This window comes from Tiliqua scincoides, chromosome 5 (genome assembly GCF_035046505.1).
Source record: "Tiliqua scincoides isolate rTilSci1 chromosome 5, rTilSci1.hap2, whole genome shotgun sequence".
In the NCBI taxonomy this organism is placed as follows: Eukaryota; Metazoa; Chordata; class Lepidosauria; order Squamata; family Scincidae; genus Tiliqua; species Tiliqua scincoides.
In genome coordinates this window covers 51,753,172-51,772,756 of record NC_089825.1, presented here as the reverse complement: position 1 = coordinate 51,772,756, position 19,585 = coordinate 51,753,172, and positions in this window count along the sequence as shown.

Genomic DNA, 19,585 nt, shown 5'->3' with positions numbered 1-19,585 from the left:
GTGTATTTTTTCAGCTTATGAGTATAGATGTCTTGGAATGTAACCATGTAACCATGAAGTGAAGTCCTACAATGTAATTTCAAGCGCATTTTGCGCTTGGGTCTGTATTCAGATTATGAAGATCCTGATCTGCCTGTTACATTATTTTTTAAAGCCAAATTACATAAATTCTGTACGTGAAATTTTTAAAACATAAATTATAAGAGAGAGAGAATGATTGTGATTTACACCCCACTCCCAGGCATGTTTACTCAGAGGTAAGTCACACTGAGTTCAGCGAGAATGAAGGTTTTTTTAAATCAGTGGACTTACCTCTGAGTAAACATGAATGAATGAGCCTGTTATTTAGTATCTACAGAATCCAGAACAAAAATGTATATTTTTATTTCAAGCTAGCTGTCAGTTTGAACACATCCCTATTCATTTAGTGGGTGCCTTGCAAACTAGTTACCATGCAAACACCTTTGAAATAAGGGTTAAAACCTTATTTCAAAGTTCATACAAAGATAATTGTAGAAGAACTCTGCCTCCCATTCAAAGTTTGGCATTAGACTAGCAGCATACCCGGGATATATTAAAACCCTTAAATGCTGTGGGGATTTGAAACTCTCTCTAGAAAAGTGACTTGGGTCAATGTAGTCAAGAAATACACATAGATTTGCAGGATAAAAAATAATGGGCACCTCCCCCCAAAACCCCAGTGGTATATGATAAACGGATATTATTATTATTTTTTGTGGAATTCTGCTATTCTAAAGCAACATGAAAAAAAATAAGGAACACAGAGGATGCTTTAAGTACAGATCCTATAAATACTTGACCTTAATCTTTCTCCCTTTAAATGATTGACATTGTGCAAAATTGTGAAGGTAAGCAAACAAAAACATTTTCATAGTTAGAACTTTTCATCTAACCGTGGAAAGCTGTCACTGACAGTGGTCCCAGACACAGTTGTACCTGTGCAACTGCTTTAACACCAGTGTACCCTGGACTGAACAAGAGTGAATGTACTTGTATTTAGGTTCCCAGCCTTGGGGCCACTTTAAACCTTAGTAAAATAAGGAAAAGGGCACTGGCAGACCCACCTTCCAAGTCCTAACAAGATATATTAAATTTGAATATTGGTGCTAAAGGGTACCACTATCAAGTTGTCTGTAAGCAATTCCACTGTGTATTTGATCACAACAGGAGAATCAGGCAACTGCCCTTAAAGCATTTCATGGTCCCTGATACCTTTCAGAGCCTCTTTGTGTGCCATCCCACCCTCTGAGGTCTGAAGAGCTGGGGCTATTGAAGTCTGAATATTGAAGGAGCAGGAGGGGTAGTGGCTCTAGCTCATTCTGTAGCCCCGGAATTATGGCACATAGAGGAAGACCACTCGAATCGGGTGCTATACGAGTAGGTTTCTGAACTTTATTTAAAATATATTTTGAGAGGCCTTTGATTTTTCTCTTGCATATTTCAGCCATTCAGTTTGTAGTTTACTGCAGATTTTTAGGACACTTTTGCATGTAGGGAGATGTACATATGAAATATTGGGTTGGTTAGGTTTAAATGTTATTTGGGATTACGCTGTTAGCTATTTTAAATTATTATTATTATTATTATTATTATTATTATTATTATCTGTGTTTTAGAGTCCAGGCTGGCAAGTTTTCAAGATAAAGCTGTAAGTGGGTCAGTTATTGACTAACTTCTAATAAGTACTCTTTCTGATTGAATTGATTAAACCTTACAATAGAGATATATACACCAGTCCAGTTATTGTATCTTTTTGTTCATGAGCGAGGTTTGAGTTAATGAATTCACATTGTTGTGTCTAGAAATTAACAATTATTCTTTTCAAGAGATGTTCATAAGTGCAGTTTTAGAAGTTTCCTTGGTGGCTATACTCTGATAGGTTTGTTCTGATAGGTTATACTCTGATAGGGTAGAAACTTTTATTGTAAAGAACTGACTTTTGCAATTTTATTCTAGAGATATAAACACTGTTCTTAGGTTGGGCCTATTTTTATTTGTTGAAATCAGCTTTAAGGCAACAAACAGATAAAATGCAGAACATTATCATTAAGGTAAACCTAATTGGCTCTGTCTTACACTGAGAATGTTAAATTCTAGCTATGCTTATTTCAGGGACATACTGCAGAATTAAATAGCAGTATCCCTGATAGAGCAAAACTCTCACTTAAAGAAACATCAAAACACTGGGCCTTGGCCTTTGATGCAGAGCTTGAAAGATTGACTTCTAATGTTGTGTTTTCTAGGGACAAATTTCAGAATTAACTATACAAATACTTAATTTAAAAAACAACACATCATTTCCAGTGCCATCCAATTATATGATGATTGCATGATGGCACAGGATCTTTTCAAACCCACAAAGCCTGTCATGTAGAGGGTAGCATATTTTGGCTTCTCTAATAGAATACAAAAATTTCAAATAAATGCAAGAGATGTAACAGATTAGCATTTTTGCTCCATACAAGTAACCTGTACGGCGTCTTCAACACACAGTTGGGAAGTATATCTTACCATAAGTCAGAGGTTTGCCACAGCAGCTGAATAATTATTCTGGCTAAATGTAAGGTTGTAAATTTTTCAACTTGGATCAGATTTTGGTTTTTAAAAAGCTGCCAAGGTATGTAAGGTGACTTTTGACATTGTTCACATTTACCAAATTTGTTATAGTAAGTTTTAGATGTATACTAAGGCACTTGGTCTGTTGTTCTAGATATCAGTATTAAAAATCAGTACAAATTACTGAAGTGTCTCTTTTGGAATCTAGTAGTTGTTGTTTTTTTTCAATCTGTTTTGATTGGAATTTTTTTTCTTGATTACACACAACCTGGATCTCAATTGCCAGGCTCCAGTCAACCTATGTTTTGCCCCAACAGTTACACTTCTAATTTCAGTGTGATTTAGCAGTCTCCCAATGGTTTCACAATAGACACATAAACTGTGGGCATAGCGTAACCAGTAAAATCATGAGTGGGAGGTTGTCACTTTCAAAATATGTATGTGATAACCCAAACAAGTAAATGTAAAGATTGACTGACATCTGTCTATGGGTTTTGTTTTTTTAACTATGTGAAAAATGAGTGCTTTGGAAGGGATTCAAGGATCACTTACACTGATATTGTCCCACTAACTTTAGTGAGGCCACATGCCAGTATAAATGGTCCTCATATGCCTTCCAGTTTTGGGTGGAGCTAGCGGGTCTTGTCTACTGAAGTATGTCTTGTCAGATATCCCACAGAATCAGAACCATTATTAAACATATGTCTAGTCCATTCTGAATTATGCACTTCATCTTTGCTATTTAAATCAATATGGGATTCCTGTGTTTAGCCAGTCTTGCAGGAAAACAAAATAGCTGCAATCAAATGGAAACCATAATAGCAGCAAAGGTACAATGCTTGTCTAGTGCCATTATTTCTAGTAAACGGTAGGTAGCCTTTTAAATTCTGGCCCTTGATAAACAAGAACTTGGGGAGCGGGAATGCAGAATTATGAGTTGATAAGCTGCTTTGAAAACATTGTGTTTCCACTCTTTTTATTCTGCTCTTTTAACAGAAGAGATTTCTTCATTTAGAAGGCTAGTTTATACTGAATGGTTAACTTGAAAATTCTTGACAGCAGGATGAGAGTGTTATTTAACTAGACCTCCAAATAGGATAATTTTGGACTTTCTATTTGAAGTGCATATATTAGCTTAGCTAAATCTTTTTAATTTTCTTTCCAACCACAAAAAGGCTAAACTGCTGTGAGAATATAAACTGTCAAGCCAGATATAATCATTGGGGCAAGCCATGTTAGAGCCCATGGGGTTTATTTCAAAAAAGTTCATATGAAAACAGAGGGTGGCTTTATAGCTGTCCATCACAGTGTAATGTTAAGGCAGCAATCCTAAATGTACCAACTACGGAATAACCCCCCCCCCCATTGAATACAATGGGACTTCAAGCCAACCTGCTTAGGATTGCACTGTAGCGGTAAATTGTATTTATGAAATATGCAATGTAAACACTGTGTGTCTCTCAGATCTTAGCTTTTGATTTCTTACAGATACACAACATGGTTACCATTCTGTGCTAGAAGTATTTTGGTGTGATAACCATTGGTGGAAAATGATGAACATTGAAGACAATAGCTAGAGAGTCAAAGGACATATTGTGCCTACAGTATGTTTTCCTTTCCGTGCAGCCTCTATCCTTCCGTCTCTTAGAATTCATCCGTCTTCTCCTCCCTTCTTAAATTTCAAAATGGTTGCAGATTTTTTTTTAATTCACGAAAAGGTTAAAGGCGTTTCCCCTTCGTAAGGGGGATTATCCTACCAGAGGATTCTGGGACTGCAGATGTATACTGCGGCAAAAATCCTAAATTCATTGGTTAAAAAAAGAAAAATCATTTCCAGACCCCAGCTGCTAAAAATAATAGAATTATAGTAAATCATTGATAAGATTAAAACATAAAGCCATTTTACACTCCAAAGCGTCCTAAAACACTGGGCTTTTCTCTTATTTCATTTCTTAAACAATGCAAATTTTAAAGTAGCTTTTCTATCCCAAGCACGCAGCGCCATGAAATCGATAATTTTTGATCTTTTGGTTAGTAGGCAACATGGTGAGCTATTGCGGTGACTGCAGGCAGCAGACATGTTCTTGTCAGCTCAAAATTTTCATATTGTTTTTGATTCCATGGAGACTTGTCGATGGGATATAGAGCCAGTTATATCTTCAAGCTTCCTACATTGCTGTAGGGATGTAAAAAAAGGAAGAAAAAACCCACAAGGTTTTATGTACCGTATACAAATATAGATCTATATTTTTTTAAAAAAAGAAAACAAGAAGATTTACTGGATTTTAAACAAAAAATTATGTAAAAAGAATGGCTGGTGTGATTATAATCACATCATGCAGGGTCCACGGTTTCCATTTAGTGAAATTTCGCAGAGGGCAACTTCTTAAGAACATCCCTGCTGTGCAGAGTGAAAAGCATGAACAAACCAAAGACAGAATTCATCTGTGTTTATATTTTACAGACAATGAAAAACCTACTCTTTGTAAGCCTTTTTTCCCTTCCACCTTATTATTTCATGAAAACTGCAGCATTTTCCCCGCCCCCATCCGAACACTCACCGCCCCAGTACTGCAGTGTTTGGTATTTTTTTCTTTCTTCCCCCCCCACCTTCGTTTTTGCTCTCACAAATTCTGCACGCGCCATCTTTGTCCATTGTTATCCTTCTCTGAGTTCAGTTGCCCATCTCTTTCAAATCAGTTCATAAATAGAAGGTTGAAATGCCTGCTAAAGGTTTATATGTGTTGGGTTGTTTGTTGTTGTTTTGTTGTTGTTGTTCCTCTCCAGAAGACAGGAAGGCAAGCTGCCCCAAGAATTTTCTGAGATTGCCATAACCTGTTGTAGACAGTGGTGACGAAAATATTAACATAATAGCAACAGCTGCAGCCTAAATAGAAGCTATGAGATAATTAATGTGCTACAACAAATTAATTTGCTGCAGGTGTGTGAGATCTGAACTGCATAACTCAAGTCAGTTCTTCTTTGAATATAATTATGCCCCGCACCCCCTACCAAAAAAAAATAAAATGCAGATTGAAGGGTCCTATATTAATACCTCATATTCCTGTTGTCAGGGTCCATCTCTCCTGAGTGTTTTAATCAATGGCAAAGAACAAAATTAGAGGATTTTTGACCATACTAGAGTGGTTAGCATTTTTTAAAGTATTTATAGAGACTTGGTGACATATTCAGCCTTGGAGATAAAATGCCTCTTAGTCTATCCTGTGCTTAAGAGCCTTATTGGTAACAGAGATGCACTGAGGCAAAGAAAGGGGCATCAAAATATGTATGTGTGGGAGTCTGATGGTTCTGTGTAGGAGCTGTTGAAGAGGTATCTGCTTGGCAGCTTCCATTGGGACAGAAAGGAAAATAAAGCTGTAACCCAAAGCATAATGATCAAGGGCAGAAGTTCCAGGGAACTCATCAGGACTTGGTTCCAAGTAAATGTGTTTTTGGATTGGGCTGTTGATGAGCAATGTTAGGCACATAGAATCTGCAAGTGAGCCAGGAGGAGAAATATACCTGCCTCTAGTAATAGGTATAATTGCTGCAGAGGCTAGTTACTAATTAATCACCTTATCGACAGATGCCTGTAACACAATACAGCAGTCAAAAGCATACGAAGACAGAAGGTGAAGTCAAGCCAGAGTGCCCACAAGCAACTGTCTCTTTTCATTCTCATGCCAGTGGTGCAAATGAGTCTCTTGTGCTTACAAAAGAAGTACCACCAAGGTTTCAGTTCTTGAACGGAAACCTTGAGAAGAGCCTAACCATACCCTTGGAAGGTTAGGAATGAAATACTGATGTATCCTGTTTTAAATGTAGCATTAATTTGCTTTTGCTTTTTAATTTTGTTGTCACAGAGAAGTTTCTAACTGAAGCAAAGAATTATATACTATCTATTTTAAAAACTTGCTCTGCCTTTCTGAGTTAACCTTGTCATTTTTGTTCTCTGATCTAAAAACAACACTGTATTTATGCATGTTCTGGAAGATGCTGTAAACTTCATTTCTTGGTATCTGATTAGATTTCATTGTTATTTTGATTTAAGTTCACAATTTTCTGAGTATCGAGGGGTAATATTAGCACAAACCCCTCTTTTGCATTGCTGTGAAGCCAGAGGTATAGATTCTTTTCACCTTATTATTAGCAGCCAGATGAGTGTTTAATGTGGGCAGGTGTATACCAATATGATCACCACTGCAGTCTTCAGCAAACTTACACCCATATCTGAAGGACACGTAATTCAGCCTCTCCTTGTGCACACAGAAGGTGTAATCATGCACTAAGCATCCCCTTCACTTCAGTGATGGGGCAACTCCCCGTATGTATCCTTGTAGCCTGCAGGGAGTGAACGGGTTGTTAACGTTGACAACATTTTAAGTCTCCTTTTTAATAAAATCAATGGAATACAAGTCCCAAATTGCTCATGCTAGTTCAGCAGACCCATAATTTCAAAGGTGGGCCTGTCCAAATTATGTCTGCATATGCAGTTTAAAGCACTAAAGTGTCTCGGCCACCCTGTGTTCGCTGCTCTTACCCACATAGTTTCATTCAAGCTCTTTCTCACCCACCACCCACCCCCGCCAAGGTCCAGGACCAGAAACAAGTTAAGCTGGAAGAAAAACTTTTAGAGGAAGGACTGCAGAGATAGAACTTCTAGGATGCTCCTTTTAGTGCTTTAAATTTCACACTAACACAATTTTAAAATGGCAGGGGCAAAGTCACATTTGAAATCAAAGACCTGCTGCTGTCAGATATATTTTGGACCAACGTTTACTATTGGAGTTATAAGGTCACTCCATCTTGTTCCAAAGCATATTTTGGAAAGTGTGCAAGACCTTCTTATTACACTTATCCATTTGCTTTAGGGCTTTGCTTGTTTAAGAAGTGAACACTTAAAAAAAATTAAGCCTAATGTTCTGATCCTGTAACTTCAAGTAGGTGGAGTATAACAGAATGCCATTTTGCATTGGCATTGTAGAAACATCACATTGATTTTTACAGACATATAGGCATCAATATTTTAAATTGAGGGGATAGGACAGTTTTAGATATGTGTGCAGTATCTAAATATTTTTTATTAAAATTATTTTGTTGGTCAGAATGTCCTTTTCAGAAAAAATACATCTTTATAGGAAATAATTTTATAGGTTCAGGTTTCAGGCATTTAAGAGGGATAAACAAGTAATCAAAACTGTTGTTTATTTTAATATTTAATACTCATGTCATTCATTTTTTAAAAATTTAATTCTGTTAGGGATGCTGGCTTTTTATATATTTATACAAGCATTATATAATGATTATATCTATGTAAAATTAAGTTATACTCTTTTTGTATTCTTTTCTGACGTCTTGTTTTATATTGTCTTATGTTTATTTACATTGACTGCCATGGGCATTTACTAATGGAAGAGGAAGGGTGGGATAAAAATATTTTTAAAAATATGTTCATACATACAATGCCCTGAGCATCCTGGGATATGTAGTATTCTCACACAACCTGTTCTGAAATACATATACTGCATTCCACTCTGTCTCCTTCTCCTAGTGGAAAGCTTTTATCTCACTCTTTTCTAGTACTTTGTGAATTTCCAATTTTTACAGAAAATTCCAAACCCTTCACTTTTCATCTCCGTTCAAGGCAACATATCTTGCTTTGGGTGCTGACTTTCCTGCAGGATAGGATCTCCATTTTCCCGTCAGCCATGCACTAATCCTTACATGTCATTGCCTTTTTTGTATTTCTTCTGCTTCTTCGTGCCATTCTGCCGATCTAATCCTTAAGCCTTTAATCGGACCAAACTTTCATTGATGTCAGCAGCTCTTTTGTCTGGATAACAACTGCCAAACCACTCCCCATAGCTGCATCACTCTGGTAATATTCGTAGCAGTTTGCTATAACGTATGCATGAATAAAAAGTCTCCATTTAGTACAAAGAAGCAAGCCATTCTGTCACACATACAGCACAGAGAAAAATGCTGAAGATACTTCTTCAAGGTTCTGTGTTAAATGCCTGTTTTTACAACCAAAAAATGTGTGCCTCCCTTGCAATCAAGATGCCACTAGAACTTAAGACTCTGTCTCTTTCCTGTTCAGATGAGTAAGCGGCACAGGAACAAATTATTAGCTAAAAAAATAAAATCTGAGAACACATTTCAGCAATCTGGGAACCACATTTTAGTTGTTTTTTATCCAGAACTTGATATACAGATTTTTGTATTAGTTAGGTTTTATTACAGCTGTATTAGTCAAGAATTAAATACATGTCATTTGTACCCTACTTGTTTATTATAGACACATGTTTAAACAAAAGTAAGCATTGGTATCCTTCCAATATTTGTGGCTCACAGCTCACTCCACAATTTAGGGAGGCCAAAATACATTTTCAGAGTAGTATCGGCAATTTGATAATGCTGCCATTACACACAATTTATACATATGTATCTTTCTGTCCTACTGCAGTCTCTGATCATCACATTGGTTTTGTGGATTTTTAGTGCACTTTAAGCAGTACCTGGAAATTTCTCTTCCAAACAGGGAGATGTAGGCTGCAATCTTAAGGCTGCTTTCTTGGAAATATATTCCGCTAAGTGCTGTGGGGCTGATTTTCAAGTATGCATTTATAAGATCTGGCTTGAAAGCTCATACCGCATATGCAAAATGCATATTGTCCAATGCTAGTGATGTCACCTGAACCAAATATTGTAGCATACTCTTCTATGCTCTTCTGCTGTCTTCCCCCTCCTTATCCCTGGAGAAGTTTTGCAACTTTCATTCAAAGCATTTTTGCAAGTTTATAAAGTGAAGAATGAACACCTGTGCACAAATGTATATGTGCATTTCTGTTAAGAAACAGAAGCAAAAGAAGCAATGCCCTTTCGTTTCAAGATCATCGCATTTGCTAGAGTGAAAAAAGAGCCTTCATATTCAATACAGCAACACTGTATTTGTAGAAGTATTTATCCCAGCCCCATTGTTTATGGTTTTCTGAGGTTAGAGGCTATAAAATCAGTCCTTGATCCTTCCTTGAAAATGAAGATAACGACCCAACATGTTGCTGGTGTGAGAATGCATATCATAGTACTAAATAGTAATAATGATATCATTACTAATAATATAATAGAAATACAGTTAGAACATCAATAAATTATTCTAAAAATAATAGTCATAAAATGTAACAAATAATGGGTTGCATCCAGAGTTACTCCCCCCCTCCAAGCAAGAGTCCTTTCCCCTGGAGCAGGCAGTTCTGTATGCTACCCTACACTCGTGGAATGAATAGTCATAACATCATTTTTAGATGTTTACAACAGCCCTGTGAGTAGTTAGATCGGTTTATTTCCCATACTCCAGATGGATGTGGCAGGCTGAGGCTGGGAGTGAGTAACAAGACCACTGACCAAATTCACGAATGAGGTGAGATTTGAAGTGTGTGTGTGTGTGGGGGGGGGGGTCTTCTGGCTTGTACTCTTAACAACTATTTTACAGTCACTATCTGAGCTACAGCCCCTCCTCAAGAGTAGTGTAGGCTCTTTGCATGCATAGGGTCCCAAGTTCATTCCATGGAATCTCCAGGTAGAGGTGGTAAAGATTTCAGCCTGAAATTCTCCTAAATGGACCAGTGGTCTGATTCAGCCTCGTACCATAAGTATAAGGCAGCTTCATAAATTCAAAAGCTCTCACAGAATTACTACTGATGTTGCAAACATTTTACTGTAACTTTTATATCCCTTTAATATCCCCATTAATATCAAAATTACATTGACCATGGCAGAGGCGGACCTGGGCTTTTCTCCGCCCGGTGCCACCTCTCTTTGCTACCCCCCCACTCCCTGCCCTGGAAGTAATTATGGTGATGTCATCATCACCGCAATTACTTCATGTGGCTACCTCCTCTGTTCCCATTTTGAAAAAAGTGGAGAAGGAAGGAAGGAGGCAGCCCAGGCTCCAATAAAGCCTTTCACATGCTTCTAAGCGACGCTTTTTGGCACCACTGGAAGTGGTACCCAGGAGGCATGCACTGTCCGCCTTCTGGAAGCAGCAATCACCTTTGTCCTGGGAGCCACTTCCAACAGTGTCAAAAAGTTCTGTCAGAGCAGGAGCAGTGCATGCCTCCTCCAAAGTCTGAAGAGGTGTATGCTGCTTCCCATCATTCTGAGGGCCACCTTCCTCTCGTCCCCTTTCTGTAAAGGGGAGCGGGGGGCAGCCCTCAGACGTGACTGGGAACTGCGCTCTTCCCCTCCCAGTATGCCACTGGTCCATGGTTGTAAAGGTAAGCAAGCACAAATATTTTCAGAATCAGAGCAGGGTTCCTCACATAGGTCTGTGGGTTGCATTAGCATTGCAAATGGCCATCCTTCACATTGTGCTGGAAATGTAGAGTGAAGGTAAAGCCAATTAACAGCCCAATCCTGTGCTGCCCAGCACCAGTGCCAGGAGTCATTAAAGTGCCATGAGGCAGTCTGGCACTGGCTGTGAGACCACTGCACTGGTTAAAGGCCCGTGCCAGTAGGCTCTAGCTCAGTAGGCTCAGTGCTGGCTGGCGCTTCATTGGACCAACACAGGTCTCCTCATTTCTACGCCCACTAAATCGTGGGTGCAGATCCAAGTAGACCCTTTGGGGCTGCCTGGACAACACAAGGTAAGGGAATTGCTGTTTCCTTACTCTGAGGAGACATCCAGGAAAAGGTCTCCAGGAGCTTCCCTGGCCCCACAGGATACAGCAGCGGCCATTTCAGTGCCACTGTCTTCCTTGGCATCAGGGAAGCATAGGATTGGCCCTAAATGAGCACCGTCAGAAAGCTAGATACCTCAGGATGCACCATAAGCAAAAGAAGCTGGACTTTGGCATGGGCATTCAAAGGTGTCCTTTGCAGTCATATATAGGAAATTTTTCTCTACCTAGGATTGCAGTATAAAACTCTGTTAAAACGCTGTATGAATGCATATTTTATTATTATTATTATTTTATTGATTTGTACCCTGCCTTTTTGCCCAATGGGCACACAAGGCGGCTAACAAACAATTTAAAAATACAACATGAAAAACAGTTAAAAACAATTTACAATGATTAAAAAGCTAAAAACAAAACAAAACAATCTCATGGCCCATGAACCCAGAACAAGCACATCCTTCACTGGAGCGCTGGTATCACATCACCATTTCAAGATTTCAAGCTTCCTTATTTTAAGAGTAAACTTCTGGCCTTCAGGGGAAAATAAATCCTAAGTGTATCACTTTTAGAGAGTGCAGCAGCAGCAGCCATGGCTTTATACCCCTTTGTCACTTCAATTGTCAACTTTTCTTCTGAGCTTTGTAGCTGTGCCCAGTGGTGTAGCTAAATGGGACAGGGGGGATCAATATTCCTGGGTGCCACACCTGTGAGGTGTCAGGGGGTACCTTCCTGAGGTCCAGGGAGACCTTGCATGGCCTCCCCGGGCCTCCCCGGTTTTTAATGAAAACTGGAAGTGCTTTTCTAAGGCCTTCGGGGGTGTCTGTTAAAAAAAACTTTGTGCCCCAAGTGTCAGATGGTGTAGCTATGCCACTGGTTGTGCCTTTATCAGCAGCAATCTGTGAAGGCATTAACGGGTCAGTGTTTATCTTCATGCTATGAAAACTTTATCTGCCTGTATATCCGACTGCTGACAATGACACAGGAAGAAGTTAGCTTGATTTGGGGGAGTGGGAAGGAATTTGTCCCTTGGATGTTACCCTTCCCTGCTTCCCCAGTAGCACAGAGTTATTAACCATGTAATTTTCATATGGCTGTGGCTACATATTAGGGTGACCCTGGAGACCTTTCATGGAAACTATGATACGTTTCCTAGCTCTCCCCTTTGGTTGTGTGTCTCCGTCTCCAGTCTGGTGACTGCTCAGTGCACGTGTCTGCACCATGTACCAACATCCCAGCATAGTTGATGCAGAAATATAGTTCAGAAATGCCACGTAAATTATGCAGCAAGGCCTCCCAATTTAAGTCTTATGGTGCATGCGGTACAAGAGGCCTTGAGTGAGGCTCTGCATATACCGCAGAAGAAAGGGAGAGACAACAATTAAGAGTTCTTATTGACAGACAGGCTTTCTTTGCAAGTGGGAAAACAGTCTAATTGTAGCAAGCTACTGGACGTCCTTTTAAAAAAAATTGCTCGTGGGGGTGGGGTGTCAGAATCAGATTGCTAGATTTGATTTCTGGATTTACTATATAATAAATAATTCCCTGGGAGGATTGGCGAGCAAGTCATCAGTGGCATTATGTTCAACTTCTTAGTTCCTGAAGCTTTGGAACGGGAAAACGGAAGTCTATTTCACATGTCCCTTTTCTCTGACACTGAAATCAATCTTAAAATGCATCCAATAAAAATGTGAATGTGGGCACAAGCATCTTTTTTTCCTTTGGGAAGCTACTGTGGGTTACAAGCCCTTTCAGCATATATCTGATGCAAAAATGAATGTAAAGCGAGCATTGGACACTGAATGGGAGGTAACCTTGTTTGCTGTGACATCCCTTCAACAATGTCTTTGGCAACAATGAACATCGATTCATTAAAGTCTTCTTATTTTGCTAAAGAGGATTTTGGCATTGAGCCATTTCTGCCCAATGTTGCATATACGCAACACGGATCAAATGTCTACACCTGTGGGCTGTACAGAAATGAGGTAATCATAAGGCCTGTTTTCCAGAAGGGACTTGTACCTCAGTGTGGTACTGATGGAACGCTTGAGAAGACCATGGGCCTCAGATTATAATCCTGAACATACTTTCATACTTGAAATTACAATGGAAGGCAAATTCCATTGAGAATCATGGACCTGTCCCAGTACATACCAATAGGATTAAGCCATTCTTGCTTAAATCTAGATCAATTGACTGAACTGCTTTATGGATCACAGCCATACATTTCTAAGGCTGCAATCCTATACATGCTTTCCTGGGAGTAATTACCATTGAACACTGTGGGAATTACTTCTGAGTTGACATGCCTAGGATTGCACTGTAAATTACCTACCGTAATTGCTTCAGACATTCTTAAAAGCACCTGTGTGAGAGAGCTGTTTGTTTTGGTATGCAACTTTCTCAGACTGATATCAACATACTATCTTTGAGCATTGGCTATATTTAGGATTATTTGAAGAAGTTACCAAAGAGGTGGCAATAATGTTATCAAAATATTATTATTGTTATCAAAGCTCAGATCCAAAGAAAATAGCTGTACATCACAGACAAAAATCAAAGCCAAGACCCTGGGAATGACTATGGAGAGTATTTTTGTCTTTCTTATGAGTGAAAAAGCCTAGAGTCTGTTCAAAGTGGGGGGGGGGGGACATAATGTGATCGCAAAAATCTTCTAATGCACAGTAAATGTATTCCTTTCTCTCCATTGTTAACTATATTATATTGTTTTTGGAGGGTTCAGCTGCAGAATTTCAAGACCTTAATAAGAGGAAACGTGGTTGATATTAGCCATAGGTGGTATCAGTGCAGATGTAATGCTGAAGGATGGTTAAAGTTGACAAGAGAATGAGGGAGGGACTGCACAGGCCCCATATATGACCTGTGCTTATAAAAACAAATAACATTTCTATGCCCAGTTGACCCAAATTTTGTGTCAGAAAGCCCATAAGAAAACTGACTTCTGTACCTGCAGGAGTGATGTGAATTTTCATATTTAAGCTATTTGTTTTTCTTCTGCCAAACACAGAGAGGAGTAAAGAGCTATTAGAAATAATTGAAACAACAACCCCTGACCAGTGGAAACACTACTCATTCTGGCCCTACACTCATATTGCCAGGTATTAGTGACATCTCAACAGAAAGCTTAAAATTCCGTAGTAGAGTGCCTGCTGGTATACAGAAGGCCTTGGGGGTAGTCCCTGATATTTCCAGCTAAAGGTCCCAGGCAGTGTTTCCTGAAGAGCATTTACCAGTCAGGTGTAGATCTCGGATGATCCAGGAGAGCCAGGATGGTGTAGTGCAGCATTTCTCAAACTGTGGGTTGGGACCCACTAGATGGGTTGCAAGACCATTTCAGGTGGGTCGCCATTCATTTCAATATTTTATTTTTAATATATTAGACATGATGCTATCATATGTGACTGCATTTGGGGAAATGTTATAGACCTGTACTTTTAACAAATTACTATGTATATTCTTGTAACAATGATAATAAAGGAAACTTACTCCTGGGTAAGCGTGGGTAGGATTGCAGCCTAGGATAGTTAAAAATTTTCCTGCTTGATGACGTCACTTCCGGTGGGTCCTGACAGATTCTCATTCTGTCCCGGTGGGTCCCGGTGCTAAATGTTGAGAACCACTGGTATAGTGCATTTCCCAAACTGGGTTGCAACTCCACATGCGCTGGGCCCGATGCAGTGGCACTTCCAATGGCACTTCCAGTGCTCCTGGAAGTGCCAGAATGCCTTATTGGGAGGCCCCAGAGGCCTCTTCTGGATTATGCCAGGCTGCAGCCCACTCTAAGGCCTCAGAATGGCCCACAGAAGCAATGGGAAGCTAGTTCTGGTTTGTGGGCATAACTTCCAAGTCACTTCCAGTCACTTATGCAGACCATTCTGAGGCAGGCCCAGTATGATCCAGAAGAGGCCCCTGGGGCCTCCCAATAAGAGATTCTGGCAATTCCAGGAGCATCGCTTCACGACACACCATGAAGAATGAGGTGGGTTGCGGCACTGAAGTTTGGGAACCACAGGTGTAGTCATTCAGCAGTTGGTCTTAGACCTGGAAGAATGAGGTTTGACTCTCTACTCAGCCATGAAACTTCCTGGATAACCTTGGGCCAGTCACTGTCTCTCAGCCTCACCTACCTCGCAGAGTTGTTATGAACAAAAGGAGGGGAGGAACTATGTACACCACCCTGAGCTCCTTGGAGGAAGGCTGGTATATAAATGTGAAAAATAAATAAATAAATGGTCCAATGGACCAACTTAATGTAAGCAATAACCCCTCTAGGGGTCCATGACAGTATCTCATGTATAGAGGAATATATCAGCCAAAAACTGCCCCACAGGACAAGCTGCCTAGAAAACAATTCCCAGCAAACTCCCTCTAGTATCCAGACAACAACTATAGTATCTGTAACAACTATGATGCACTGGGAGAAGAAGATTTTACACATATTGAATTCATTGTTACTGCTTTGACAAATAAGATAATCCCTTGGAGCTACTTCCTGCATAATCATTTTGGTATGTTTTCACTGACCTTAGAAATAGAACTAGAGATAAGAGCATTTGAGTAGACTTGAAGGCAGCTTACTTAGACCATCCTTTGCCTGGTGCCTGATAGCTTCTGGGAAATGTCCTCAAAAGGGGGTTTAGAAACCTGGGCATTAACAAAACTCAAACATAAAATTGGAATTCTCCAACTGGAATGGACTCTGCTAAATGTGCCATAAATGTCTCGGTGTGAATGTTTCACACACACACCCCCACCCCCAGCAGCAGCAGCATTTTGCAGGAGTGGGAGTGTTGCAAAATGGAACATGTTTTGTAAGAAGCTGAGAGACTAGTAGAATCAGGTCACCCATCTTAGTGTTTGTGTTGGGACGTGGGAAATGGCAGAAGCAGAGCTAGAGAGGGGGCAGAGTGATACGTACACTCAGCAATGCGCTGTGTAAGCACCCCTCCCCCTTGGGTTTGGAGCCATTTGGGGCAGCGATGGCAAAGTAGCATTGCGGCACTGAATGACTCCAACGCCGAGGGGTGCTTACACATTGCATTATGGAGTATGCCATACTTACACCCCACACCCCTCTAGCTCCGCTTCTGGGGAATGGCACAGTTTGGAGTTCTGATTTACACATGCATGTGTATCATTCATACTTCTCTGCTTGGTGACTTACGTATAATTAATTTCTAAAAAGGGCGGAGTTAATGCTCAAGCCTATATTTTTCTTTCTGGGCCTGTGAAGTGCCACTGCACTTGAAAACGTATGTCTGTGACAAAGACACTGTACATTCTCTATACCCTCTCCTCCCAGGGAACCAGTAAAAGGCTGTCCTTCGCTAAATACTTAAGGTAGTCTCCCTTTTTTCTGCAATCAATTAAATGCAGCTACTTGTCTTTCATTGGTCCATGTTGGTATTGGTATATCCAGGACCATGCTTGGCACTATCAAACAGTATTTGGTCAAATTTTGATTTTTTTTTTTTTAATTGGCAATTGTGGTTTTAAAAAAAATAAAATAATGCAAATCACTCTGGTGCAAAGATAAACAAAACAAAAAAGACTTAGAAGTGCTGTGCCAGTCCATGCTGGGCTGACTTGGTCTGCATTGCATTGCAAGTTATGACATCAAGTCTTAAAGAAGACGATAGAGCAACTTAAAAAACACTGAACTGGAATGTTTAATTAACAGCCTCATCCGAGTTCTCTGTAAAAACAGAGTGGATGACAAATTGTGTCCACTGTGGATAGAACAGCTAGTGTAGAGAACCAGTGTTTTCTTATGAAAGCTAATTTTACTTCCTCTTTGGTTTCTGAATAACTTTCAGGCTTTTGATTATAAAGTGTGTAAGTTCTACATATAGAACTTCTTCCCTTACATTTACAGTTGAAACATATTTATCCAACTTTCCAGATATCTGTATGCAGTCTGTCTTCCTGTGTGATCAAAGTTGCATTCTCATTCATTCACAACTACCCCAATCTAAAAACAAAAAAACTTCCACAGCTTGGAATTATGAATTCATTGCTGAAATTATGAATTATGAAAGCTTGGTGGTAGGTACATGTCATTGGTGGCCTAAGGACCTGACCATGAAAGACTTTATATTTGGCCCCCAGTTATACCTCTGATTCTACTTAAACCACCAAGGCTGCAATTATATACATATTTGGGACTAAGCCCCACTGAACATAAAACTTTCTTCTGAGTAGATGGAATTTGCTGCAAATTATGCTCCTTGCTCGTTAAAGGGCACCCCATTTCCTAGGGCAGAAGTTCCCAACCTTTATTCAGGCACTACCCCCTTAAGGAGAGTGGTGACCCAATCAGGGACCATAGGTACCAGGAACCCACAGGCACTTCCAGGTTTCGCTGCCTCAGCTGCCACCAGCAAGCCTGAGTAGTTACTCATGTATAGTACCTGAAATTTTTGCCAAGCAATCAAGCTCCAATTCTCACTTGGCCTTATCTCCGGGTCAGTCAGAAGGCAGAGCCTTTCAACTCCAAACAGTTTCTCCACTAAGCTTAGGCAGGCAGCTGGTTAGTTGCTATAGTTACTTTCCTGGGAGGTTCCAGCCAAAGTTAACCTTTTATTCCCCTCCGTTCCCTTTTGCTGCTGCAACCTGGTTCCCTTTTGCAAAGGCTTTGCATTTGGCAGAGGTCTTTTTTTTTTCAACACCAGGATTGGATCCCCTTTCCATTTGAAGCAACAGTTCCCAGGCTACAATTCAATGCACCATTACTTAAGAATAACACCCATGGAAAGCAGTGGGTCTACTTCTGAGTAAAAAGGGTTGCAAATATATACAGCTGCATCTCTCTGCTGTGAATTGAATTGCACACTCCCAGTTATGTGTTATGGGTTGTATGTTGTACGTAGAGCCTCTGGCTTAACACACCAGACACCTTAAAAGTGGATTTGATTCATGGTTCTCCTGCAGTGATTCCCAACCTTTTTCACTTGCATATCCCTTGGCAGCCCATTTCCATAAATTGTACCCTTCATATTAGCAAAATGTTTGTAATTAACAATGCAAGCCCTCATCTCCTCTATATGAAAGCCCAGACTTCATGTATTCATCACTTATTTTCTCTTTTTATCTGTTTGAAGAACAGAAGACTCTGCCTTTGCACTGTTTTGCACCAGAAGTGTGCTGAGAAGTTCTGGGTGATTGATCTATTTCCATATTATGTTTCAGCTTTTTTACTCTGCTGGTTTTCAATCACTGGTTCATAGATGAATTGATGACCAAAAACTAGCTATTGGTGGGGCTTTCACAGCCAACTAGCTACCTCCCTTCCTGCCTTGCTGGTCCTTGCAAGGCATTCTGGAGCAGGACCTGCCTTTTTCTGTCATTATTCCATTCTTTTTCAAGTACCCCTAAAGGACCTGTTGAGTGTCCCTGGGAGGACATGAATACCAGGTTGGAAACCACTGTTTTACTGGTATGTTGTTCACAGTGCACTGACTCTGATAGTGTTTACAAAAAGGTGGTGAAGACCAGAATTTAAAAAGAATAAAAATGTATCTTATGATCTTTTACTACGTATGTTTTTAATAAATTAGAGACTACAGTTCTTAGGTAACAATTAGTGGTAGGTTATTTTTCAGGATCTGGCCTGGGGTAAAATCAGACAAAACTATAGTCAGACACCCCCCCCCAAGTTTAACCCCCGACTTATCCGAGGGTCATAGAAAATCCCATGATTGTTGGCTCAAAACCTGCCCTTGACTTATCTGTGGGATCGACTTATAGGCGAGTGTCTGCGGTAAGTATCAAAGCCCTTTTTACTTAGCTGTGTTTAGTGGTGACAACAGCAGCAAAACTTGGAAGTGCTGTACTGACGGCACCTATGGATCCTTTATTGCAGTGGTATTCAAACTGGGGTGTCGCGATGCCCCAGCCTGTGGGTCCTGGCCTCTACCCCCTTAAGGGGCAGGGGCAGCCAGGAGACAGGGGGAAGGCAGCGGATTGCGCCGCTCAGGGGGGCTGCAGGGACTTGGGTGCATTTGCCGAAGCCTCCTGCAGCCTCCCGGGGGTGCGGGGAGCCCTGTAAAACCTTCGGTAGGGCTCCCCAGGTCAGGAGAAGCGAAGTGGAGCGATCGCTCCCTGCTCCGCAAAACCGGAAGTGGAGCATGATCGCTCCGCTTTCCCTTGATGGGGCTGCAGGGACCTGGGTGCACCCTCCAGTCCCTGCAGCAGCCGTCCCTGTGTGCGGGGAGCCCTGCGTGAGCGCCTGCAGGACGCCCCAGGTCAGGGAAAGGGAGAGTGGGGCGATCGCGCTCTGCTTCCGCTTTTGTGGGACACAGGGACGGCTGCTG